Here is a 25,964-nt window from a genome sequence, read left to right as displayed (position 1 = left end):
TCTATACACATTATACGTTTCTTTCATCCTCATTTTTTACAGCAATCATCCTCTATTGTTTTCTCTAATCCATAGTGTCTTTCACTTCATCATTCCAGCACTCATCCTTTTTCATAATTTCCACTGACACTTCTGTGGTACACTGTAACATTTTTTTTTCAAGCAGCTTCCACATCTCCTTTCCTTGTGTCTACTTTCCATTTTTGATGGGTGATTAATTTATGTTTTAATATTTTTGTATCTTGTATTTTGTATCTTGTACTTTTTTCCTGCAGTCATTCTACTTTTACTCTCGTTTCTTATTTCCTTTTCTTGCTCATTCTTTCCCAATATCACCTCTTGATTCTACTAAAAAGATTCTGTCCCACATTCAGAAGCAGACATTATTCTTGTACCATTCAGTAATTCTACTTAATCCTTCCTCTTAGACATCATAATCCTTCATCAAAAACAATCAAATCAATCATGCTTTTAAATTTATATTCATTCCTTTGCCATGTGTATACAGTATATAAATAGCCTTAAAGTTAAACAATGTAGTTGAAAGAGGCCAACCTTTTTCTAAGCTAATGGTCATGAACAGTCACCATTCTTACTTATTCTTGGGACTCCAGGTGACCCAATAACTTTTCTGTACTCGTCTTGTTTCCACTCTGTCATTCATGTCAACAAATAGAATATTTTACCTCCTGAATCTCATTTATTTAGAATGTTGCACAAGTTTTCCCCAAACCCATCTCTAGTTCTTTCCATTTTCACCATTCACTGGAGTGTAAGATGTAACTATCACTAATCTATCGTTTCCAAACTTCATACCCACCCACAACAATCTAGTTTCATACTTACTGTCATATATTTTAGCCTTTCTGTTCATAATTAAATCTGTACCTTCAATTCTCTGCAATGTATTCATCAACTCAGCTCCACACTCGTGCATCTTTCCTCTTTCATAGTCATAGACTTGCAACATTTCTATTTTTCCCCTTTTCCTTTCACTGGTTAATTCACACTTTTTATGATTGATTCTGCTTACATTCTAAATTGCAGTCTTTCATATGCCAAGGTAGTCAGCAGCTGGGCCCATAGATCTTTATCTCTGCTATTTACCATGGCTTTGGTGAACTTTCACATAGCATATTCTAGTAAGATAGAGAAGGTGCGGGTTACCAGCATTAGTCTTACCATGCTACATGCAGCATTCTGTGCTAACCACTACCAATTGGTTTTGGCATATTTTGGCAAGTATGACACAAATGCAACCAAAGTTAGTTTTATCTCGAATATACTTATGCTATTCTATGAAAGCTAAGTTATTTAATCTAGACACTACCTTGCAAGCTAATGTACTATTTCCTGAATCCAAGTAGCTCAGAGGTACATGCAGTAATCTGATATCCACCAATCTGGATACAGAGCAGATTCTTCTGCTTCACTGGAAAAAACAATTTAAAGTATTTATTTATTTAACGTATTAGTATCCTGCCACTATCCAGAGGATCTTGTAGCAGGTTACAATCCATAAAAAAAAGATAAAATAATAAAATGGATTACAAAATGGATTTGTTAAAAGCATACAACTTAAAACATATAATAATAAATAACTCTAACAGTGAGGCACAAAAGGCATGGCCATTTTGAGTGCTAAAAACAGGAGTAAAAAACCAGGTCTTATAAGGTCAATGTTGCTTCTGTCCCCATCTTAACATATGGTAGGGAAAGGCACTGCCTCAAGTATTGAAGCCTTCAACTATTTAGAGACCTAAAATGTCACTAGTAGAATCTTTAAGTTGGACTGGTAACATATAGGCAGCCACTGTACATTTTTCAGAGTGTTATTACATAGCATCTCAAGGGTGTTTGGGCCTTACTGCCACATTTAACACTAACTGAATTGTCTTCAATGGCAGAGCCAGATAGAATATACTGCAGTCATCCAAACAGGAGGCTACCAGAGCATGGACTACTGTGAACAGGCCATCCTTGGCCATCAGCATCAAAGGTACTCTGGGCCATTAATGGCATCTGAGCCTCAAGTGTTACAAAAAAATCCAGAGGTTTGTCATGGCTATGCACTTGCTCCTTCAGAATTGGAAACTTATCCAATTCCCATAATCTGCTGGTCCAATACTACCATATCTTTAGGGGACTCAGTTCCTGTTTATTGCCCATTAACTTCAGTTTACTGACCCTCATTAGGACTGTCGCAGCATCCAGATACTGGTCCAATACTTGAACCACCTCATCTGACTCTGATGACAGGGAAAAAAAAAATCCTAAGTTTGGTGTACTAGTGATATTCAGTCTCAACTTCTTCACTCTTCATATAGATGTTAAACAACAAGATGAATTATTGCAGTACTCCACAGCCTAGCAACTACAGGGCTAAGCAAAAGCTCCCAAAAGCTCCCCTGTGGAGTAATCCTGGAATTGACCTCTGAAGGTAGAATAAGAGCCAGTGAAGAACTGGGGCTCCTATTACAACCCCATATAATTAGCAGGATGGTCAGTGGAAGGTCAAAAAGCTACCAAGTATTCAGGAAGTTCAATAAAGTTACACTCCCCATTTTTTTCCTGGAGAACATAATCTGTAAGGGCAAAGAAGTTGCAATGCCAAAACCAAATCTGATCATTCATGTCCTCCAAGAATGCATGAAGCCAATTAGCCACTATAGTCTCAAATACCTTGCCCAATAATGGGATATTTGCATGAGAGTTGTAGTTCTACACCTTAACTGCCAAGATAGGGAAGGACTATATATAGTAGGCAATACAGATACAAGTGTCATGTCCATACCCTCAAAAACTGAAATTGATTCTCCCAAACATGACCAGTTGGTGCTCTAAACATTTTTGCAAATACTGCCTCAGTTGTGACACAGATGTGAATCACCTTCTCTTCCAATTGTTTAGTACTAATTCATCAGGGGCGGGGGGAGGGGGAGGGAAGGTTTGAAGGGTTTTCATTCCTGACCACTGCCCAGAAGCTCTTTCACCACCTAAAGCACTTCCATTTGATGGAATCTCAAGGTTGTAATAGTGGAATTATCTTTGTGTTTCTCTGTTACAATAACAGGCATGATAGGCTCTCACTTGTGTTCAGTAGCACTCATCTTTAGACTTATGTCACCTGTACTCTAGCCATCTTTCAGTCCTTTTCATCAGCTGAAGATAGTCCAAGCTCTGTGGGCATTATGGGTTCCATAGTCTAAATAAGTGTTTAAGGGCAGTTGAGTTGATCTTATATTTTGTTAGTTTTTTTTATTTGAAACATTTGTATACTGATTCACATAAAAATAAAGAAGTGGTTTACAATAAATTATTATTATTCCATAAAGTGAAACAGATCACAATATATCCCTAGTCCTTCTAACCAAGAAATCCTTAGAGCATTCAGGAATCATTTGTATTCTCTAAGACTCCATGGGTGGGTCATTTTAATGGATCTTTGTAGGCAGGATCTACGAACAAACATCATGAGGAACAATTATTTTATATCGCTAAAGAGAAAATTGAAAAAAATACTTCACATTTGGAGAGCCAGTTTGATGTAGTAATTAAGTTTGGTGTAGTTGGACTAAAAACCAGAAAACTATGAGTTCTGGTCCTCTCTTAGGCATGAAAGTTGGGCCAGTGATTCTCTCACAGCATAACCCCTCTCACAGGGTTGTTGTTGTGGGGAACATGGGAAGAAGCAGCATTATATATACCACCTTCAGTTGTACAAAATAAAGGAGGGATATAAATCAAATAAATAAATAAATTCCTATATTTGATTATTATAAGGCCAAAATATATAAAGATTCCTTATTTCCCTTCTCTAGTCATTGTTACAGTTTAACAATGTGTTCCAATACCAAGCCATCAAGGAATGACACACCACCGACAGCTAGCTGTTATGTCCTGCAGATCAGCAAGAAAAGTTGATCTACCTTATTAATATCAGCAGCCACACTGATTTTTGCTATTCATTACCCAAGCATGAAATAATGAAAATAGATATCCTATGAAAAACACATAAGGAACTTTGTCAAATGCTGGTTATAAACAATCAACATCTTTTAAAACACAGCAAGAACTGACAGGGTTTTTTCCTACTACAGAAACAAGGATGATACTTTGGGGCCAATTCGATCCCTATTGAAATGACTAAAAAAAACAACAACCCTGGAAGTATGCCAAGTAGTCCTTGGCTTATCTCCATTTGTTCAGCTTGGTACCCGGCTTGCGATTATGATGTCACAGTGAGCCACAGTCACCTGATCACGATTTCCAACATTCCCTGCTGTCTTCCTACAAGCAAAGTCAATGGGGAAGCCGGCAGAAAGTCAGAAGTCATGGTCACATGAAGTCCTTGCTTAACAACAGCAACCAGGACTGCTGGAACTGCCATCGCTAGGCAGCACGGTGACATTGGCTTTATGACCGCATCACTTAGCAACAGCTATTCCATTCCCAATTGCTGTCATAAACCAAGGACTACCTGTTAGGTGATAATGGTCAAAATATGCTTGCAAAATGTGAATTCATTTCTTTTGTTATTCCTTCTTTATACAGAACTTTAATCCATAATTTTTCTTTTTTTCTGAAAAAGGAGTGCAAAAGGCTTAAAATGTCTATTTTTCTAATAAATTATATGCTTTCTGATAAATGATATCAGTTCAATAGCATCTCACAAACTTACAAAACCTGTTTAAAATCCAAGATTTAAAATGTTTTTTTTCTCAAAGATGTATTTGTAATTCACTATGCTTTTTTTTAATGGACACTGCAATACCATTATTTGCATGCAACCTATACCCTCACCTCAAGACATGACTAGAAAATCAGAATGATAGAATTGTGGAGTTGGAAGGTGCCACAAGCATTATCTAGTTGAACCTTCTGTAATATGCAGAAAAAGCAATTAAATCATACTAAAGTCTTCTGAAAAACCTCCAGAGATGGAGAACCCACAACTTCTGTAGGTAGACTCTTCCACTACTACATAGATCATAGACTCAGGAAGTGTCTTTCTTACATTAAAATGAAAACTAGGTAGCTGCAGCTTATACCCATTATTTCTGGTCCTGGTTTCTGTAACAACAAAAAGCAGATCCTAACCATCACCCTTATGGAACCCTTTGATATACAGTGGGGCAAAAAAGTATTTAGTCAGCCACCAATTGTGCAAGTTCTCCCACTTAAAAAGATGAGAGAGGCCTGTAATTTTCATCATAGGTATACCTCAACTATGAGAGACAAAATGAGAAAAAAAATCCAGAAAATCACATTGTCTGATTTTTAAAGAATTTATTTGCAAATCATGGTGGAAAATAAGTATTTGGTCACCTACAAACAAGCAAGATGTCTGGCTCTCACAGACCTGTAACTACTTCTTTAAGAGGCTCCTCTGTCCTCCACTCGTTACCTGTAGTAATGGCACCTGTTTGACCTTGTTATCAGTATAAAAGACACCTGTCCACAACCTCAAACAGTCACACTCCAAACTTCACTATGGCCAAGAGCAAAGAGCTGTTGAAGGACACCAGAAACAAAATTGTAGACCTGTACCAGGCTGGGAAAGACTGAATCTGCAATAGGCAAGCAGCTTGGTGTGAAGAAATCAACTGTGGGAGCAATAATTAGAAAATGGAAGACATACAAGACCACTGATAATCTCCCTTGATCTGGGGCTCCATGCAAGATCTCACCCCGTGGGGTCAAAATGATCACAAGAACAGTGAGCAAAAATCCCAGAACCACACGGGGGGACCTAGTGAATGACCTGCAAAGAGCTGGGACCAAAGTAACAAAGGCTACCATCAGTAACACACTACGCCGCCAGGGACTCAAATCCTGCAGTGCCAGACGTGTCCCCCTGCTTAAGCCAGTACATGTCCGGGCCCATCTGAAGTTTGCTAGAGAGCATTTGGATGATCCAGAAGAGGATTGGGAGAATGTCATATGGTCAGATGAAACCAAAGTAGAACGTTTTGGTCTAAACTCAACTCGTCGTGTTTGGAGGAGAGAGAATGCTGAGTTGCATAGAACACCATACCTACTGTGAAGCATGGGGGTGGAAACATCATGCTTTGGGGCTGTTTTTCTGCAAAGGGACCAGGACGACTGATCCGTGTAAAGGAAAGAATGAATGGGGCCATGTATCGTGAGATTTTGAGTGAACACCTCCTTCCATCAGCAAGGGCATTGAAGATGAAACGTGGCTGGGTCTTTCAGCATGACAATGATCCCAAACACACTGCCCGGGCAACGAAGGAGTGGCTTCGTAAGAAGCATTTCAAGGTCCTGGAGTGGCCTAGCCAGTCTCCAGATCTCAACCCCATGGAAAACCTTTGGAGGGAGTTGAAAGTCCGTGTTGCCCAGCGACAGCCCCAAAACATCACTGCTCTAGAGGAGATCTGCATGGAGGAATGGGCCAAAATACCCGCAACAGTGTGTGAAAACCTTGTGAAGACTTACAGAAAATGTTTGACCTCTGTCATTGCCAACAAAGGATATATAACAAAGTATTGAGATGAACTTTTGATATTGACCAAATACTTATTTTCCACCATGATTTGCAAATAAATTCTTTAAAAATCAGACAATGTGATTTTTTGGATTTTTTTCCCCATTTTGTCTCTCATAGTTGAGGTATACCTATGATGAAAATTACAGGCCTCTCTCATCTTTTTAAGTGGGAGAACTTGCACAATTGGTGGCTGACTAAATACTTTTTTGCCCCACTGTACCTATTATGTCTCCCCTCAGTCTTCTCTTCTCCAGACTAAACATCCTAAGTTCCTTCAGCCTGGCCTTGTAGGGCATGTTCTCAGGTCGCATATCTTCTTTGTCACTCTCCTCCGTGTTGAGGTTCTGAAATGTTAATTCAAAAACCATGTGGAGGAGAGAGGATTCATTCCTACCTTGTGGAGAGCCATGAGGAGAAGTGAAAGAAAATGAGGGAAACAGGAAAAAGGCAGGATCCAAGCCCCTCCCACACAAAACAGCAAAGCTAGGCCGCAGTGGAGCCACCCCTTCCTTTGTGCTAGTGTGAGACAGGCTTGGTTGAAACCCCATATTTTCCAACACTCTGAACCTATTTCAACCTGTCAGTATCCTGGAAATGTGAATTGTATCATGTATCATTGATACAATGCTTCTAATCTAGCCCAAAACTGGGTTATCCCTTCTAGCAGCAATCTCTCACATTGATGGCTTAAGTTCAACTTGTTCTTCTCCAAACCATGAATCCCTCATTGTATGCCTCATATTTTTCCTCCTCAAATGTAACACTTTACATTTCTCTCTCTCTCTCTGTTGAAAAGCATATTGTTCTTCTCAGCCCAGTCATCCAATCTGTCCAGACTGCAATTTAATTCTATCATCCTGGTTGTTGGTCAGATCTTCCAATCTGGTGTCATCTGCAAATCTGATAAGCATCCCATCAATCCCTTTATCCAAGTAATTAATAAAAATGTGAATAATGGGCCTAGGACAGATCCCTGTGGGATCTCACTGGTTATTCCTTTTTGACTCTACATAGAGCTCCTGATGCTGACTCTCTGAGGGATGTTAGCTAGCTAGTTGTTGACTCACCTTACGGTAATGTCATTCAAATCCCATTATAACAGCTTGTCTGTGAGAATGGTGGTGTGGCTACTCTCAAACTAGAAACTCAACTGCTTTCCTTCACATGAAGATTTTTTTTTTTTTTCAAATATGTTGTTGAGGATTGCCTTAACTAGTTAATCCAAATGACCTGGCCTCTCCAATGTAAGTAACCTGGTTCCTTTCATTTCCTTATTGTTCCCTGCTGGATTTTAGCAGTGGGGTTTAAGTCACACTAAAGGAGAGCCACCTATAATTTTACAGAGAAATTATATTGTTTCAAACATTGAGAATGAATATTGGGTGCCTCAGACATTTATTAAGACAATAAAAAACAAATTAAGCCAAAGGAATAAATAACTGACCACAAATTCAGGTAAAATTTTCCGCATAAAGTTTACCACAATTCTGTATGCGTTATAGTCAAACGGACAATTATTTTTTTCTGGATGTTTCTGTCTTCCATGTATATGGACAAAGGGAATATGCTATTTTCAAATTATATATTTTGCTTGTAGTGGATTATATTACTGCAGCAACTTTGAAGAGTAGCTACTTGATTTCTGAGGCATTCATGTAATCCTTCCTTTTGAGATTTCATTATTCCCTCATGCTTCCATGAATATAAAAACATGCTGTTTATACTATTATTATGAAGGATGTTACACTTGAAATGAATGCTCTCTACCTTATATTTTTGTCTGGGAAAATGCAAGCAATTATTTAGGATTCTGGATTGACCTCTATGGGTTGCTTCTCTTGGGATATTAAAATACAGAATCTGCTACTGGAAACTGAAACAATAACCATAATTTAGAGGAGGAATGCTAGATGATATCAGAGGAAAGGCTGGATCATCAATTTTACCATTCAGAAGGTCACAGTCAAAGCTATTCCTTATTTATTTAAATATGACTTCATGAAATGATTAATTATCTGGGTTGAGCTGACTTGTTTTTATGGCATGTACACCTTGTCCCGCTTGCCCTGCTTTCAAGCATCTCGCACATCCAAACCCTTTGTTGCTTCTGCCTCTTCCCAAGAGAAGATGCTGTTTAACTTCATGACCCTAGCAAGAGATATGTGTTACTGACACATATTTCACTATCATTTGCACTGACATGTAAGATCATCTACATTTTCCCCCTACATTAGTGATAAGAAATCTTGATGAGGACCATATTCCTACAAGAGAAATGTATGTGGGGATTAATGTGGACTGGGGATAAGAGTGTGTAAGACCATCTATACTTTCTCTTTCTGGCACTTCCCTTTCTTCTTTTTATCTAGCAGTTCATTCTCTGATAACCTCTTTCCCCTTTTCTTTTCATCCTCAGAGAACAGGCCATAACAAAATATACAGTTTGCTCCTGATGCAGGTTTTTATGAACATATGATACATTTTGAAAGAATGGATAGTACAAATAAGAAAAGTGGGTACAGATATAGAAATATGGGCGGATAAGCAGCAAAACTGAAATTTCATCAAACTAATATATTCCAACACATCATTAGAAGCTTATAGTTTTATGAGATATTATATATCCATTTTATAATCAAAATCCATGCATCCCAGTTAAGCTTTAAGCTTAAAATGCTTGGTTAATATTGTTCAAATCACTGAAGGAAACCTACAGGTAGTGAATAATGTATTCCACCAATACTATAAATTATACATCATTAAAATATGGACTATAGAATCCAAATTTTAGATGTAGTACAATTCCATGTATAAAATTATAGTCCAAGAATTGTTCCTAATTAAAATTAAATTCTGCATATTTACTTTTTAAATACAAAGTTATTCTAGACATCAAGGCATACTCCCACAATTTAGTCAGCCATTCTTCCAAAGAGGGAATTAAAGGTCTTCTCCAAAAAAGACATATAAAATCTTTGCAGCTGCTAACATATACAAAGCCAATTCAGTTCATTTTTGAAGGGATATATAGTTTAGTAAAATTTAATCAAAATATCTCAGGTTGCAATGGGATTTCAAAATCTGTTCCAGTCTACAGTGAATAATTTTTCAATATTGTTGGGCTTTACAGAATTACCACAACATATGAAAGAAGGATCTAACTTGCTGTTTACATTTCCAACATTTTTAGAAAAATAATTATTCTTTTTAGCAATTAAGACTGGAATAATATACCAACAGTATAACACCTTATACAAATTCCAAATATAATGTTTAAAGTAAATTTGATATTCTTCAACTGAAATTCCCATTATTGCATCTCTATAACTATATTCATATTCTGCATTCATTTAAACATACAGCCTTTGATTTGTTCAGATTCTGAGTCATACTTCACTAATAATTTATAAATCATGCCTAACAAATGATCAGTATTATGCGTTATAAGGTTTTCAATTCTGGTCAAGCTTCTCAATATTGTCCCTTGTTTCTGTGATCCTTTTGTTGCTGCACTGCTTATTTGAAAATACTGAAACCAATTAAATGTAGAAAAGCACTGTGTATTAAGATGCTCAAGATATTTTTGTCCTGTTATCAATAAACTTTTGTAATCTAAACAAATAATTATCTCTCCACTGAGCAAATTTCTTGGTGCCTTCATTTTCATAAAAATAGTAAAGAAAATAGGGAAATTCCATATTTATTCTTCCTCTTTATTTATCCCAAACATTCAGTAGGGTACTTAGTAAATGCATGATCCCTTATAAGCTGTTTATTTCTGTGTGTGTCACTCTGTGCAACACTTCTGGAAGAGCTAACTCTTCTATGAAGTAAAAGCATCATAGGGAAATATAATCCATTCTGAAATCCATGTTAAACAGCTAACATGATAATACAGTCTGAAATGTGGAGCCACTAGACTACCTCATTCTCTTGAATCCTGCAAGTTTTTAAATTTAATATTTCGCTTTTTATTGGACCACATATATTTCATTACTTGCCTGTGCCAAACATTTAATAGCTTTTTCTCAGTAAATACTGGAATCATTTGAAAATTTAATCTTGGTAGGGTGTTCATTTTGACAGCTCCAGTTTTCACTGACCAAGACAGATTTAATTTTTTTCTGCCCAGAAATGTCTGTTAATATGCTTTTTCAGGTTGTTAAGTAATTGTTCTTAAATAAATCTGTTATTTTTAGCAAAAAAAACAAAAACAAAACTTAAAATATTTGACCTTCTAAGCAGAAATATTAAAGTCTGTTGTTTGATATGTATATTGCTTTTTATCCTGTCAAATTCCATGTCAACACGTGAGTTTTCTCTTTATTAATTTGGTAATCTGACACCAAACTGTATTGTTATATATAGTCCATCAACAATGTTAAAGAGTTTCTAGGCTGGGTACTTGTAAATACAATATCATCAGTAAATAATTTCAGTACATGTACTTGTGTCGTTGATTTAACTCCTAACATTCTATTTTCTTAATCTATTCAAATTACTAGTGATCCTAGTGCTAGTAAAACCAATAGGATTGTTCTGTCCCCCCACCCCAACTTTAAACTAAGAATCTGAGTTATATATGCCATTATATACTAATGGGGCAACCCAGAACTTGAGTATTGCACAGATCAGTACAAACCCTGACACAGATTTTTGAAGAGGTTTCTAGTTAATAGAATGGAAAAAAGTCACATGTGAAGCAGCCCTTGGACGACTTATGACTACAATGTTCCTATGTACAGAAGAAAGCCATTACTGAACAGGCTGGAATACTTGGTTTGATTCACAGTCAAATGACTCAGCTTGAGAGTTCCTTCATAAATAGCAAAGCAGGGGCTTATATTACTAAACATGAACTTAAATAGCATAAACATGGCATGCAAAAATGTAATGCAAACTCTCCATGAATCAGAATCCGGGTTTGGATTCTGCTCTACCTATACTAAAGTTGTATTAGCTATTGCTATTGTAGCTACTGAGTTCTTTGTAATGTGGTAATTAATGAATGCAAAGATCATCACTTGAAAACCACCCTTTTTATAGTACCAAGTCTCCTGTCAATACCTTAAAAAATTAGGACATTTATTTAAGGTTCTAATTACCCAAATCATATTTTTGCAGTCCTATTTGTATGTATTTGGGCTGCAAAGCAGCTTAGTGTATTTCCTGAATTAGATCAAAAGTGGTGCATGTTTTTGGAATGTATGGGATATAAAGTATTAAAGCCATGCATCCTACAGTACATGTGGAAGACAACATTTCTATTAGGAGAGCTTCATGGTTCTCTGTGATCATTTGAAGCTTTAAAACAAGAGAAAATAAAATGAAGAGGGCACTTTTACGGGTAGGGAATGTGAAGGGAATTGAATAAAAATACACACCAACTGCTATTTTGAATTAAGGAAGCACAGCATGTCAGAGGCAGTTAACATCTTGCCATTTTAAAATTTTGTTCAGTTTGCTTACATTTTATTCCATGGAGAACATTTAAATCCCTGGAAAGGCAAACTGAAGGCTCAGCAGGCTGGTAAGGACACTCGTATCTGAATTCCATTAATTCACTGGAAAAAATCTGGCAAGAAATCACTTATTTTTAACAGTGCTGGAATGCCCTTGGAGAACTGAATGGTGGGCTCAGCTTGAAAATCTGGCTAGAAGTGTCACAACAGATAATTACTGAGTGGCAATAGAGAAGGGGGAAAAACTTTTTTCCAGAGAGTCAGTCCTTCAACCAGGTCAGGATTTAAGCAAAGCTTTGCCTTGAAGGGAATAAAAGAAGATAAAATTCCAGAAACTGTGTTTTAAGTTCTAATTATGAACCACCTTCTATCAGTACTGAGTTCAGCTTTAAGTAGTGCTGCAGTCAGGCTCCTTTAATTAAAACAGTGGTAGGAATATCCAAAGCAGATTGGTGTTTTGGAGAGCACTGAGACATCTGATAGCCCAGGATGTTTCTCCAATCAGAAAAAATACCAGGGCTTTGAAAATCATTTGACAAGGCAAACCATGAGCTTAAAAATACAAAATATCTAAAAACAAATTTCAAATTTTCTGGTTTGATCCAGGTTTTCCCTTCCTCTAAGGTATATGACCCAGATGATAACTGCCTGGTGAAAGAAATCATCTACCTCCTTGGACATAAGGAAATGGATAGACACAGCCAGACAAGTAGAATGTAATTTTAAAATTATAAAGATTAGTTGGCAAAAGAGTAACAAAAATTAACGTAACATTTTATTACAAAAAAGAAAAAAATATGTTTTAGCCATTTTCCAGCTTTATTTAGAGAGCCATCAAACTCTGGACATTGTCGCACTATGTTCTTCCACTTAGTCCATAGATAAAAATATCTTTACATAGAGTCTTAAGATACTTACTTGTTCTAATTCCTTTGCATTCTAAAATACATTATCATAGTGGGAGAACAATACCACTATAAAGGAATCAATGCATATTATGGTTACTAAAAGCTTTGCATTACGAGTTTGATTATTTTTATTATGAAAAATAAGTTCAAATCTTAGCATGCGGGCAAAGTCACAGATAAATTCCAAGAACACTTTACATCCATTAAAGCCCTTTGAGTTATCCTAAAAACTCTTTAAAGATATACAGATTTCAATATAAGTACCTTAAGAAAGGTCACAGAAAAGCAACAGAACCAGCTCAAAAGTGGTACACATCAGCCTTTAGAAGTCTATTACATACCTCAGTTTTTAAAGCAATATTGGAAGAATTTTAACATTAATTAATAAAATGGTATTTAAGGTAGTCCAGACAGCTAAGGCTAACAACACAAAACTGTTAGGAAGTACTTCCTACATAGTAATTCTCTTGGGTACTCAAACAACCCCATAAAATGGTGGAGGAGGCCATAACAGAGATGAGAAACAGCTAATCATGTATCCATGCAAATTCTGATGTTTTTGTCTCTAAGAGTATGCTACCAAGATAATGGGACAATAGACTAAGAACAAATATTTTAAAGTGTTATCTTTGAAATAAAGCAAGGTATAAAGTATGGAACATAGAGAGGCATTGGGAAATGCCTCTCAGGCGAGGTAGATAAGAACTGGTAACATCAACAGAAATCACAACCAACTCACTATCAGACATTGGTGCAGTTGTTCTATAAGAGTCAAAAAAAGTATAGATTAATAGCTTATTGTGATAGAGTTTGATAAAAATATTTTCTGAATGGGCAAATTTCAAAACAGCCAGTAACTTCATAAATAATATCATGAATGTAGATTAGCATGAATCAATAACCAAAGTTCTTGAAGTCTCTTTATACACCTGATATTTATAAATATGCTTTTGGTTAAAACAAATAAGCTACCTTCTCCCCTCATTCACTTTCCCAGGGAAATATACTGTCAGAGCTAAAAGAACATTTAAGATAAGAATGTTGATTAGGGAACTTGGAGACAAGAATAGCCTGGAAACAAGGTCACTGGGAGATATCTCCTAGAGCAGTGTTTCTCAGCCTTGGCAACTTTAAGAAGAGTGGACTTCAACTCCCAGAATTCTGGGAATTGATCCACCCATCTTAAAGTTGATAAGGTTGAGAAACACTGACCTAGAGAAAGTAAGATATTAAAAGTGTTTTTATTCAAAGAGCACCGCCTAACTCAAGGGTCCACTTAATTTGTAGTGCCACCCCATTATCTCACTAACTTTACCTCATTAAGGCATATAATTAATCACTTATGTATATTCTAATTTTCATAACTTATATAGAGAAGTTGCATCCCCTCCCTGCTTTTAGGCTTTTGTCTGGGCTGCCTTTGGTGTCATAAATAACATTTTGTGCTTCAATGAAACAGTGTGTCTGATCCTCATTACTAAAGAACTATAGGGGGAAATTTCTCCTACACATCCCTTAGCAAAAACTGACCTATCAACTTGGAAAGCAGAACTATTTCAGTGAAAGTAAGAATGAAATAACGTATTTCAATAAATAATTTTGCAGAGGATTCTTAACAGATGAAAAATATGCAGGTGACAGTTTTACATCTTTTTCAGTTAATCCAGGTGAGGCAGAGGATGTCCTAAACTGTTGCTTAAGCAAAGTAATGGACTGAATGAAGATGAATAACTAAAGTCCAATTCAGACAAGTTGGGTCTGCTGTTTGTGGAGTGGCTGGCTCATTTGTTTAATCTGTCTTGAAGAATCTGGTGCATGGCTTGGAGATGCTTTGAATCCATCATTGTCATGGAAGGCTCAGGTGCCTTAGTGGCTAAGAGCAAGGAGCACCTTTTATCAGTTTGGGCTGATATATCAGCTGTCACCTTATCAGGACAGGGTTAGTCAAGTGTCAGTTATTCACTCTCTGAAACCTGGTGAGTTCTATTACTACAGTACACTATACAGTATGTAGGGTTACATTTGAAAATTATTTGGAAACTTCAGCTAGTCCAACACAGAGCTGCTGCATTACTCGGAGAGATTGTCTAATACAAGATGCCAATGTTTCAGGAGCTGCTATACTTCACATCTATTCGAGGGACAATTCATAGTTTTGCTATTGACCTGTAAGTGGCTTACACACATACACACACATCATGCACACCCTTTAGTGATCTCAGGGGAACTTATCTTGCTTTTTTAGTCTAATGAAGAGCTAAACCTCAGATGAACACTGAAGGGTATAGGCCATCTAGTTCAACCCCATCTTAGTGCAGGAAAGCAGAGTTAGACTATATTCAACAGATAAAGAAAAGTTGCTCCTAAAGTTCAAAGAAAACCAATCATTTTGTAATTTAAACTTGTTGATTCAGTTATCTAGCAGAAAAAAGGGACAGCTTTACATGTATTTGAAGAGTAATATCCTCTCCCTCTCTCTGTTTCTCCCAGACTAAGTATATTCCTCTTCATAAGATTTTGTTTTATATCCATAACCATCCCCTCTGGACCGCCTGAATTCAGTTCTCTTCATGGTTTAACAAAAAATTGAGGGCATGTGAGTGCATGTTTGTGTGGGTGGAACCTTGGGGTGAATATGATCAAGTAAGTTTTAAAGCTCATCCAAAGCCTTACTTGATGCCTTCTGCCTTTATGATTGCCAAGATTTCTGATATCAGGCATGGTGTCCGTGCTATATCATCCACCAGAATGATACTGCACAGAATAAAGACAACAGTGGATCCTGGAAACAGCAACATTCCAGAAGTTGTTACTGAGGTCTTTGCAAAGTTCAGCACGAAAAATTGAAGCAATTGTGCTCCGCATTTGTGGCACATGTATTACATAGTTTATAATATAGCTGCAGAAACACCAGGTCTCTGGTGTTCAGCAACAGAAAGACAATGAAGAACTTGTGCCTCCAGCTTTATAACTGCTGGATGAATGCAGCAACCATTTCCATTTTAAGCAGGCCAGTATTTTACTATTGGACATGCCTCATATATTAAAATGGCAGTTTATGTCCTTTCAGGCAGCACCATATTTTCAGTTTATCTGTCAATGAATGTCAGAGCATACAAAAAGCTCAGAGATGCTCAGGAACTAGGAATCTCTGCTTTAGGGAATTAAACAGGGATCCATCTTCATCTCTTCATCCTTTATAATTAGAAGCACAATGAGGATTAGCTTGACCTCTGCAAATAAAAAACCAGGAGAATGTGTGGTACAATTAATCCAGTAATGCTCTCCTTGGTATTTATGACTAAATAAACACAGCTGCTTGTGGCCTCTTTACTCATTCCCTTGTGAGAGGGGGTATTTATGGAGACATAAACTCCTTCAATAATGCTATTACCAGAGCAAGTGTCCAAGTGTAGAGTGGAAGAAAGAATCAGTTCAAAAAAGCCAACCTAGAATCCAGGGAAAGTTAACAGTGCACTTAACTGGAATAATAATGTGGCATTACATACATGGGAATGATAAGGCCTGCTTTATATGTAGGTACCTGATGCTTTAAACAAAAAGTATCTTAGTGACACAAATCAATTTCAATGTAAATTATTTTGCTTAATTTTTAATGTTCTCCAAATAAACCTATTCTGTAAATAAAGCCTCTACCTGATATTTCAGATAGCTGCTGCCAGTTAAAAGTAGATAAAACCAGGTCAGATGTGCAAATAATTTGATCTGGAATAAGGCAATTTCCTATACTGACCCTTAACACAATTCAGCCAACAAAGTAAGATATGCCGGGCTTTATCCCCCAAACTTTGAATTTTGTCAAGGTTTTCAGATATTTTAAGAGATTTACAGCATTTCTAAGAAAAAGAAATACTGTAAATATTTGCAATGTTGGGAGTTGGAGAATGGAGGTTGGTCAAGATGACCTTACAGGATCCCTTCCTGTGAATTCTTGACCTTTTGACTGTTTTGTAAGCTGAGTGTCAAAGTAGATAACCTGAGGCAACTGCCAGCTTGCATAACACACTCAAGTTGCTTAGTGATCAATTAAAAATGTACTAATGTACAGTTTCAGTTCAGCTCTTCTAATTCGTCACACAAGAGAGTGCAGCTAACAAATCTGTGGTTTGTTCAGGGTTTAATGCAATAGAGGGATTTGAAAGGAACAATTCAGGTTTGCACAATGTACTAAACAAACCATGGACAGAGCTGCCCATAGTTTGCTGGATATGCCTGTTCAAGGAGAGTCAGCGGGCATATTCGGAGCAACACTCCTTAGTTGCTAAGTATTTCTATACCTTAGCATGAGTAGCGAATTTGGTCAAAATGCCTCAAGCCTTGACAGAATGACAGTTGTTGGCTGCAATTCTGCTTAAATGGCCCCAAAAGGAAGCTGAAATGCTGGTAATGGGGTATGATTACCTGTTTTCCTTCCCCCAAGACTTATTTTGTACAAATATGCATATGTACAGTAAGAGTACGTGAAACAGGAATTAACTGAAAGAAGACAGAGTGTTTTATAGTAGGCCGCAAAGCTGTTTCACTTGGAGATGCTCAGGAGTTAATTAAAAAGTCAGATAGCTATTCTGGGTGAAACAAGGAGGAGGAGGAGGTCTGTCACAAACCATTAGTCAGTCTGAAGATCTTGAGGAGTATTAAACTACAATATCAATAAACAAGGTGTTTGAAAGCTGACCCTAGAACTGAAGCTGTATCAGTTACAGAAATTCAAAGGGAGTCCAAAATAAGACCATAGAGCATACAGAAGTATAACCCAAATGACAGAATTGCTGTCCGTAATGGAGCTCACATTCTAAGTTTGTGCATAGGCAGCAAATCCCACCACTGTTCTACTTAGTTCCAGGTCCAGAGAAGTCAGGAAGGAAGTCAGTGTGTCCTCTTTAAAGGACATATGATGAAGATATTATGCAAGGAACAGGAATACATGAAAACCCTCTCCCCGTTTATGGTCAGCCTGTATACAAGTGTAAATAAATCTGATCACAGAAATGCCATCACTTTCCAATGACTTCCCTCAAAGAAAATTGAACTTTGGGTAAGCACTGCTCTAAACAACTTCCTCTAAACATTAAAGGAAATGGCACTTTGGGATGCTTCAGGTTCAATATATTTTCTCTGTGAAAACTGTTTTGATGCAAGGAAAACCATAAGAGTAAGGGTCTATATATCAAACACAATTTGCTCCATAAACTGACACTGAGGAGGTCTGGTGAACTACAGAACATTTACACAGTAAATATACTGTAAAACAGATACACACACAAACATGATATATTATATAAGGTTATCATGTTTTTTTTTAATCTGATAGTTCCAAATAAGGAGTACTTACAGATAAGTTGTGACAATGAGGTTGTCACAGAACTGTAACTGAAAATTTGTTGAGATATATTAATCAGCCCTTCAAAAGCTCCTGTTTCTTTAGCCATATTACTATTTGAAAAAAAAATGTAATTGCAGAGTAAAAAATAATAATAAAATCTTATGGAATAAATTCTTAATATCCAGGACTAGTCTTCTGAGTAATCTAGATTAGATCCCTTAAATTCCCAGAGTATAATGTTGACTGACACAATCCCCATGACTGTGCTGAGACAAGAATTTCTTGATTTCAGTGTCAAGCCTTTAGCTGTTAGCAGATTTATTTATTTATTTATTTATTTATTTATTTATATTTCAAATTTAGATACCACCCATCTCACAAAAAAATGACTCTGGGTGGTCCCTACAGAAACAAGCATGATTCCCAGAATTGACTTTAATCAGATTTATTAAAAAGGAAAAGGAAATTATGTTACAAAAATGTTGGCAATTAGATATGTTTACTTTATTTTTCAATGTATTTCTAAGTTTGTTAGTGTAGAGATTTCTTGGTCCTCTTGCTAACCACCCACTGATGCACTGGGGAGGTGGCTATCTGTTTTTCTGATAAAGGAAGAATGTGCAGATGTTCTGCACTTGTAATATTGTAATAGTCAAACTGAGTGGTACTGTATTTAACATTAGCAGGAAAAACTGTAGGTGGCATGAGATTATTAAAGCTGGTAAGTTAGTTTAGATCTTCTTTGTCTTATTAAAAGTGTTATGTGAAAGGCTTGATTGACTAAAGTCCTGATGTGTGAGACACTGTAAGAAGAAAGCATTTCAAACAGACTCCACCTTACTTAACTCACTATAACTCTGTCTGGGAATTTTACAGTTCTAAAGATTGTTTTCAAACTAAACAATCATTAAAAATACCTTCCTAAAATCCATGTTTTACTTGCTTCCTGGCTTTTCCAACAAGGGCTTGACATGATGGCTGATGGAGATCAGTTTCTAAGGGTGACAAGCATATAAGATTGCTATTTAGAATATAAAATGGTTGCAAAGAATGTAGTCAAACAGCAAGGAATTGTTAAGATCAAAAGAGGAAAAAAATGCAGAGCAATTTTGACAGTGTGGCTGAAAAGGGACAAACAACAGGCCTCCAGCAGAGTGAATGGAATTAAAAATAAAAGTAATGAAATGATTTAGGATAAAATTGAAGACAAGGAATGCTGGAAGTTGAATGTAGTGGGAATAAATTATTTAAGAAGTGTGTGCGGTGAAACAAAAAGAGATAACAGTCAAGAATGAATTGGTGCACAATTAATATGGACTGAACATGAAAGTGAATGAGAGTATGACAACGTTTGGGACATTTAGTCACATGGAGAGAATGAATGAGGATTAAGCTGCAAAATTAATACATGAAGAGTGAAAGAGAGGAGAAGAAGGGAAATGTTCTTGTTGGATGCATGTAAGGAGATCAAAAAGAAAGATGTGAAAAGTTTAAAGAGCAGAAGCTATGTACGATGCAAGGTATGGACATGTTAGAAGCTAGGCAAAAGGTATAGAGAGTTACAGTAAATGGTGTTAGTATTAATTAGTTTTAGCTATATGTCCTATTTTTTATCTTAACTTATGCTTTTTATTTATTTTTTACTTTTCTTATACAGTTTTTGTACTCTGTATAACATTGGCTACCCTGAAAAGAATAGTATGCTAGTTTGGTATGTACACTTTCCTTCCTTATCTGGATGTCACAAATTTGCACAAAATGCAGCTGTGGAAATTATGCAAGTATGCAAATTTTAACAAAATCTGTTAAGGTCTGAACAATTTGCACAGTTCACAGAACAGCAGAGTTAGGCTCTGGTTACAGAATTTGTGATTTTTAAAGCAGAACTTCAAGAGCCTTTATCAAACTGTATTATTATTAGAATGTATCTACCCTTTTAGTGCATATGTATATAAATTTGCATGCAATAAATTAGCTACAGATATTGTGGTCGAGACAAGATGAAATGCAAAGAAGAGAAAAGTGGCTCCAAATGAAATTAAGTGATATGCCTACTGATTCTTCCTGCATTTCCAAGGTTTGAAGGCAGGGAATATTTCTCAGAACTCTTAACATTTCTGTAGCAATAAGAGGGACTATATTTTGGAGCCATATGCCACTGAACAAAATACATTTTAGTATTTGCAAGGTAGCATTACAAATTCCAACTCCAAGTTAGCAGTGTCTAATATTCTAGCGGAGGAAAGTATTCCTTTAAAGGCAAAAAAACCTAGCTTGGTATGCATTCCATTTTTAAGAGAGGAGAGTGAAGGCCAAAGCTAAAAGAAAATCAGAATTAGATGGAACATTATCTCTGCAGTAGTTGCACTTTGGTGGGCTACTTGCCTAAAGCGAAGTAAAGCTGGCAGGGGATATTTCCAGGAGCCTCAGGTAGCAACAAGGGAAAACTGAAAACTCTGAAAAAACCCTGGGGGGGGGGAAAAAAAATAAAAGGGGCTATATATTTGCATTCTTCCAGGTATGTGCATATTTGTGAAAGAGAAAAAAAAAAACCTGATCAGAGTCACAGCACTTGTGGAAACAGATTCCAACCTTCTTTACTTGCTGTTTGTCTGATGTCTGTCTGATACCTAAAAGCTGAATAATAGTCCCTATCCATGCATAGGCCCAAATATTCTATTCCGGTTCAGCATTCAACAGTTTTTAGTACTCCTCTGTTGTCTGGAAATCACCTAAGAGTAGTTTTTGACTGTAGTCAACTGGCCATTCCAAATGCAGCAAACAGATACTCATATGGTTATTTACAAACATTCTTCAAATGTATTCTTCATATGTTCACTATTAGGGAATTTGTTTTTAAACAGGAAAATTTAATAAACAAGTTATTCAGCAACATAAACATAGATAAAAACCCCATTCCATTTAAAACAAGAGAGAAACTTAAGGTGAAAAAAAGGATGACCACTAATTAACTAAACGTTTTGAAATAGCTGAAGGGAGATGATAGCAGTCTTCAAATATCTGAAGGACTGTTACAGGAAGGAGAATGTGGATTTATTCTCTATAACTTCGGAGGGTAAGACAAGAACCAGTGGGTAGAAGTTTTACAGAGGAAGATCCAAACTTGAAATAAGGAGGCATTTTCTGACACAGAGAGCTATTTAGCAATGTGACAGCCTGCCTTCCGGAGTCATCAAGGGTCCATAACTCAAGGCTTTCAAGCAAAGGTTGGACAGCCACTTGTCTGGGATAATATGTGGATTCCTACTGTAGGCAGGGGGTTGGACTAGAAAACCTCCAAGGTCCCTTCTAAGTCCAAGATTCTATATACTCCACTCATGGATTTTAAAAAGACTGATTTTATTAAGGGAAATGGCATGGAAGATGCCATGAAAAGAAAATGTTAAAGTGAAAGGTGTTGTAGTCAGCCGAGACTTCTTGAAAAGGGAAACATTAACAAGGAAGAAAAGTAGGAGACATCTGAAGGAGCTAATGTGGTTGAACAGAAGGTTCCACGTGACATTCTCATTGCAAGCTGTTAAAGGCTGGATGGTCCTACAATAAGGTGATTCCACAAAGGGCTAGCTAACTACATTCAAAGAATTAGTATTCATGGTTTTAAACTGAGCTGCAGAGCACTAACCAGTGGAGTCCCACAAGGATCTGCCCTAGAGTGGTATTATTCAATATTGTTATTAATTATTTCAATAAAGGGACTGATAGGATGTTGATCAACTTTGCAGATGACACAAAACTGGGAAATCTGACCACCACCAGGATAACAGAATGGGACTGCAAATTAATCTGGACAGGTTGGAAAATTAGGCTGAGAGGAACAAGATGTCCTTCAAAAGGTGTGTGTGTGTGTTTGTGTGTGAATGTAAGGTATTACATTTAGGGAGGAAAGCTATAAGGCACATGCAAAATAAGAATTCATGGCTTGGAAGCACTACACTGGAGAAGGACTTGAGTGTGATCACTGACAACAAGCTAAATGTGAACCATCAGTGTGAGCCAGCTGCTATAAGGATCGGCCCAGTTCTGGGCTGTATCAGGAACAGCACTGTATCAAAGACATGTGAAGTCACTATTCCCTTCTATTCTGCAATGGTGAGACAGAAGTACTGTGCATGGTTCTACATACATTTTCAGAATGATATTCACATGTTCAAATAGGTTCAGAGGATAGAGACAAAGATGATACAGAGACAAGGACATGCCCTATGAAGACAAACTGAATAAACTCAAGATGTTGCATCACAAGAAAAGAACATCGAGGAGACATGAAATTGGATTTTAAAGTAAGTCAAAGGATATTATGGAGAAGTTAATTAGGAACTATTTTCTACTGCCACGAAAACTAGGATTGGAAATAATAGGTATACATCACAGCTACCTATTATTAGGTATACATTGCAGCTGACTAAGTATTAGAAAAAACATCCTGACAGTTAATATCAGAGGAACAGCCTACCCATGAAAGTTGTGGGTTTTCCATATTGACAGGTTTATCTGCTGGACAGGCACCTCTTGAGTACAGTGTATTTGGCTTTACTCCACATTGCAGATTGGACTCAATGATCTTTGCAGTGCCTTCCAACTCCATAATACTATGATTCTTCACTAGGTGTGGAAAAATTAGAGAGCTTTGTTATTTACCTTAGATACAAATATTTTCTTTTTTAGTATCCAAGAAACAAATTAAATAAAATTCTGATACCCCCTTCCTTTCAATCAGCAGGAGAGAAAATACTGGGGAAAGATTGCAGCATCAAGTTTCTATCCTAATTGCCTACAAGCTGTGGTACAATTCTGATAAATCTCGCAGTCAATAAACTACAGATAATTCAAAAAGCCACAATAGACTCAACCCCTCCTACAGCTGCACTATTATCCCAGCTTTTATTTAGATCTAAAAGCAGCAATTTTTGAGCTCTTGTCTGAAATTCTGCAGAGATGTGAAACTACCTCCCCCTAACATAAAAATCCTTATAGAAAACAGCAGAGTAACTTACATTCTTTTTCTCAAAACAAATGTACAAGATGAGCCCAATATGTACCCAATTCACACATCTCCATGAGTGTAGAATAATCAAACAGAATCATACACATCTCATTTCCAGATCTACATTACATCTGTTTAGCTCATTCCTTTATCCAGTTGATCAAACTAGATGGGAACATCTAGCTAAAGTTAGCTGATCTTGAAAGGCTAAGCAGGATCAGACCTGTTCCCTGCTTATATGGGGAAACACCAAATCCCAGAGCTGTTAACTGAACTGGGAAGTAAAAATAAAATAAAATCCCAGAACAAGCCACTAACAAATCACTTGCTGTACTGCTGCCAAAAAACTCCGTATGTGAATGAAGCTATAACCGTTGTTCTTGGACTGCAAATAATGCATTTTATGAAATATTAGAAACACTTCTGGCCCAGAAGATAGTATTCATACAGGTCTAACTATAAGCACTAGGGGGAAAAAAGCTAGCCACCCCTTCCTTTGGCCAGAGGACTAGACTGTCAACTTTCTAACTGAACCTCTCCGGTAGTGCTTAGCTTCCTTTGGCAAGGCCACTTAAACCTGGAATCATTATCTAGATTGCTTGTTTATACACTGACTTTCATACAAACATGCAGTTATTTTTCTTTTTCACCACTGATATGATATTCAAACAACAGTATCTAATACCATTAAATAGAGATGCAATTCACATGCTCTGAGGATTTCTGAGCGTCATCTCAATTGAGTAAAAACAAAGGAAGATTTCTCTTCCTGATGACAGCAATTAAATCGCTTTCTTACAGAGAGCCACAAACTTACAGAAACAATTGATAAGGCTGTGTTTGGAGCTTGGACCTGAACAGGAGCCTTGTCCCTACTTTTCTTCTATCCCTCTTTTCTCAACCTTCTTGGCAGAATTTGCTGCTCTTACTCAAGCTTATTTTCAAAAACAGGGGTCCAGGAAACCTGCCACAAAAAGTATTTATTGTATATTTTTGCTTCCTGTCTAATTCTGAATCCCATGGTCTTTTGAGGTTTTTCCGCTGAGCCCGTATCTCATTCCATGGTTACCTGCTCAGCAGAAGTTGTACTGAAAGAGAAATGGAAACAGAAGCAGATTTTCCTGCCATTTTGGTGCCCTCTGTAGCAAATTGATGTAAAATAGCCATTAATATAATATCCTTCCACTAATTCTGTGGAAAAACTTCCATCAGGGTTCATTGTACATAGAAGTCCTTGTGAAGTAGCCTACTTAAGAAGTTAAGTTAAAAAAAAAACCTTCAGGTTAATAGGATCTTTCAGTGCCCTCTGCTGTTACCAGTCGCTCAGCTTTCAATTTACTCTATAATAATGTCAGGTTGAAGCTTCGGCTGGCAGCTTCCCAGCCTCTTTCTCATGTGGATTGGAGCAGCAGTCTGCAAATATGTGGAAGTTTAATGCAATCTGTCTTCTTTGGTAATCACATTCCTTCTGCGCTGTGTGCTATAAAGATGTATTGGTAAATGTATTTGCTAAAAATATACTTTCCCCCTGCTTCTCCCCACCCCCTACAAGCCTGATTTACAGGAGGCAGGAGGAAAGACTTGCATATATAGGAGTCTGGCAAGGGACAAGGCAGGTTCTACAGAGAGCTGCTTGGAGAAAAGAATTGTGCAGTGGTGATTCAGGACCTGCCATATTTTAATGCAGGATTGGGGGTGGGATGGGGGTGGGGAAATCACACATTTTGCAAGCTGGAGATCTCAAAAGGTACCAAAGAAAAGCCCTTTCCCTGGTAGCTTTAACCTTGCTGGTTTGCAGACATATAAAGATCTTCCTGGTAAACAGGAAAGAAAAAATCCACGAGGACTTGCAACAACATTTGAGCTAATATATTTTGACAATTTTCCCATCTCCTTCTGACAAAGCTTCTTCTGGGAGCTGGCTGGCAGTTTGTTTCATGTTATGCTTGAATCAGACACAGGGCTTCTTCTTCACAATATTAATAGAAATGAAAAGGGCTCTCTTCAATACCCTCCCCTTTTCACAAGAAAATGCATCCCCAATGAAATCACCTCAGCCACAAAGCCTTGCCTGCAAGCACATGTCCCTCATTTGTAAATCTGAAGCCCCCTGATCCATAACAGACATAGAGGAAATGTTTGGTCAGCCGAATATCCCATACTAAATACAGTGATGCTTCTTTTGCACACAGGAAATTTCACAGAATACTTGAAATCCTTCATAAATCCTGGATTACTGTAGTGTTTATAAGGTGATATATTCTATGATCCCAGCCTATGCATTAAAAAGTATCCTGAATAAGGTCAATTTCAGGCTAATCCATTACAGCTTTTTATTCAGGTTACAAAATGGATTTTGGAGAAAATGAATGGAGATTGTCTTAGCTATTTCATGACCCAAAATGCTACACAGGGTCATGTGCTCTCCTTATATAAAAGGCATATATTTTGTAACATGTGCATTTTGGTACACATGTCTTTATTGTGTAAATGCAAATCAGAGAGCTTACTTTGTGATTCATCGATATAGGTAGCCTAAAGACATTCATATCCTTATCCATGTAGTACAAAATGCATGTATTTTCAGTTTTAGAAAGAGAAATATCTGACATGATCTTTAAAGTATCTGATTTCCCAAAAGATACCAAAATTCATAGCTTTTTAATAATAAATCTTTTGCTAGATAATGTTTGAATGCATACATGATTAACAACAGGTTCTATAATACACATTG

The 25,964-nt window shown here is 36.9% G+C and overlaps 1 protein-coding gene across 3 annotated transcripts in view; it reads right to left on the bottom strand.

Annotated features, from left to right (window-relative positions):
• Window positions 1–25,964, bottom strand: part of CHCHD6 (coiled-coil-helix-coiled-coil-helix domain containing 6) — a 259,437-nt gene that overhangs the window by 60,177 nt on the left and 173,296 nt on the right. The window contains exons 8-9 of one of the 3 annotated variants that reach the window (XR_015794906.1): window positions 22,700–22,848; window positions 19,153–19,220 (exon numbers count right to left, since the gene is read on the bottom strand). The exons of the other annotated variants lie outside the window; for them this stretch is intronic. The gene's annotated coding sequence lies outside the window, so the exon portion shown is untranslated. Of the gene's footprint in view, window positions 1–19,152; window positions 19,221–22,699; window positions 22,849–25,964 lie in introns of those variants that run through there. 3 annotated transcript variants of the gene reach the window in all.

The sequence above is a fragment of the Python bivittatus genome, unplaced genomic scaffold, assembly GCF_059951505.1.
Source record: "Python bivittatus isolate LINGU-HERP-01145 unplaced genomic scaffold, Pbiv_v1 ctg000080_np1212, whole genome shotgun sequence".
Lineage (NCBI taxonomy): Eukaryota > Metazoa > Chordata > Lepidosauria > Squamata > Pythonidae > Python > Python bivittatus.
This window is presented reverse-complemented; position numbering and strand designations above follow the sequence as displayed.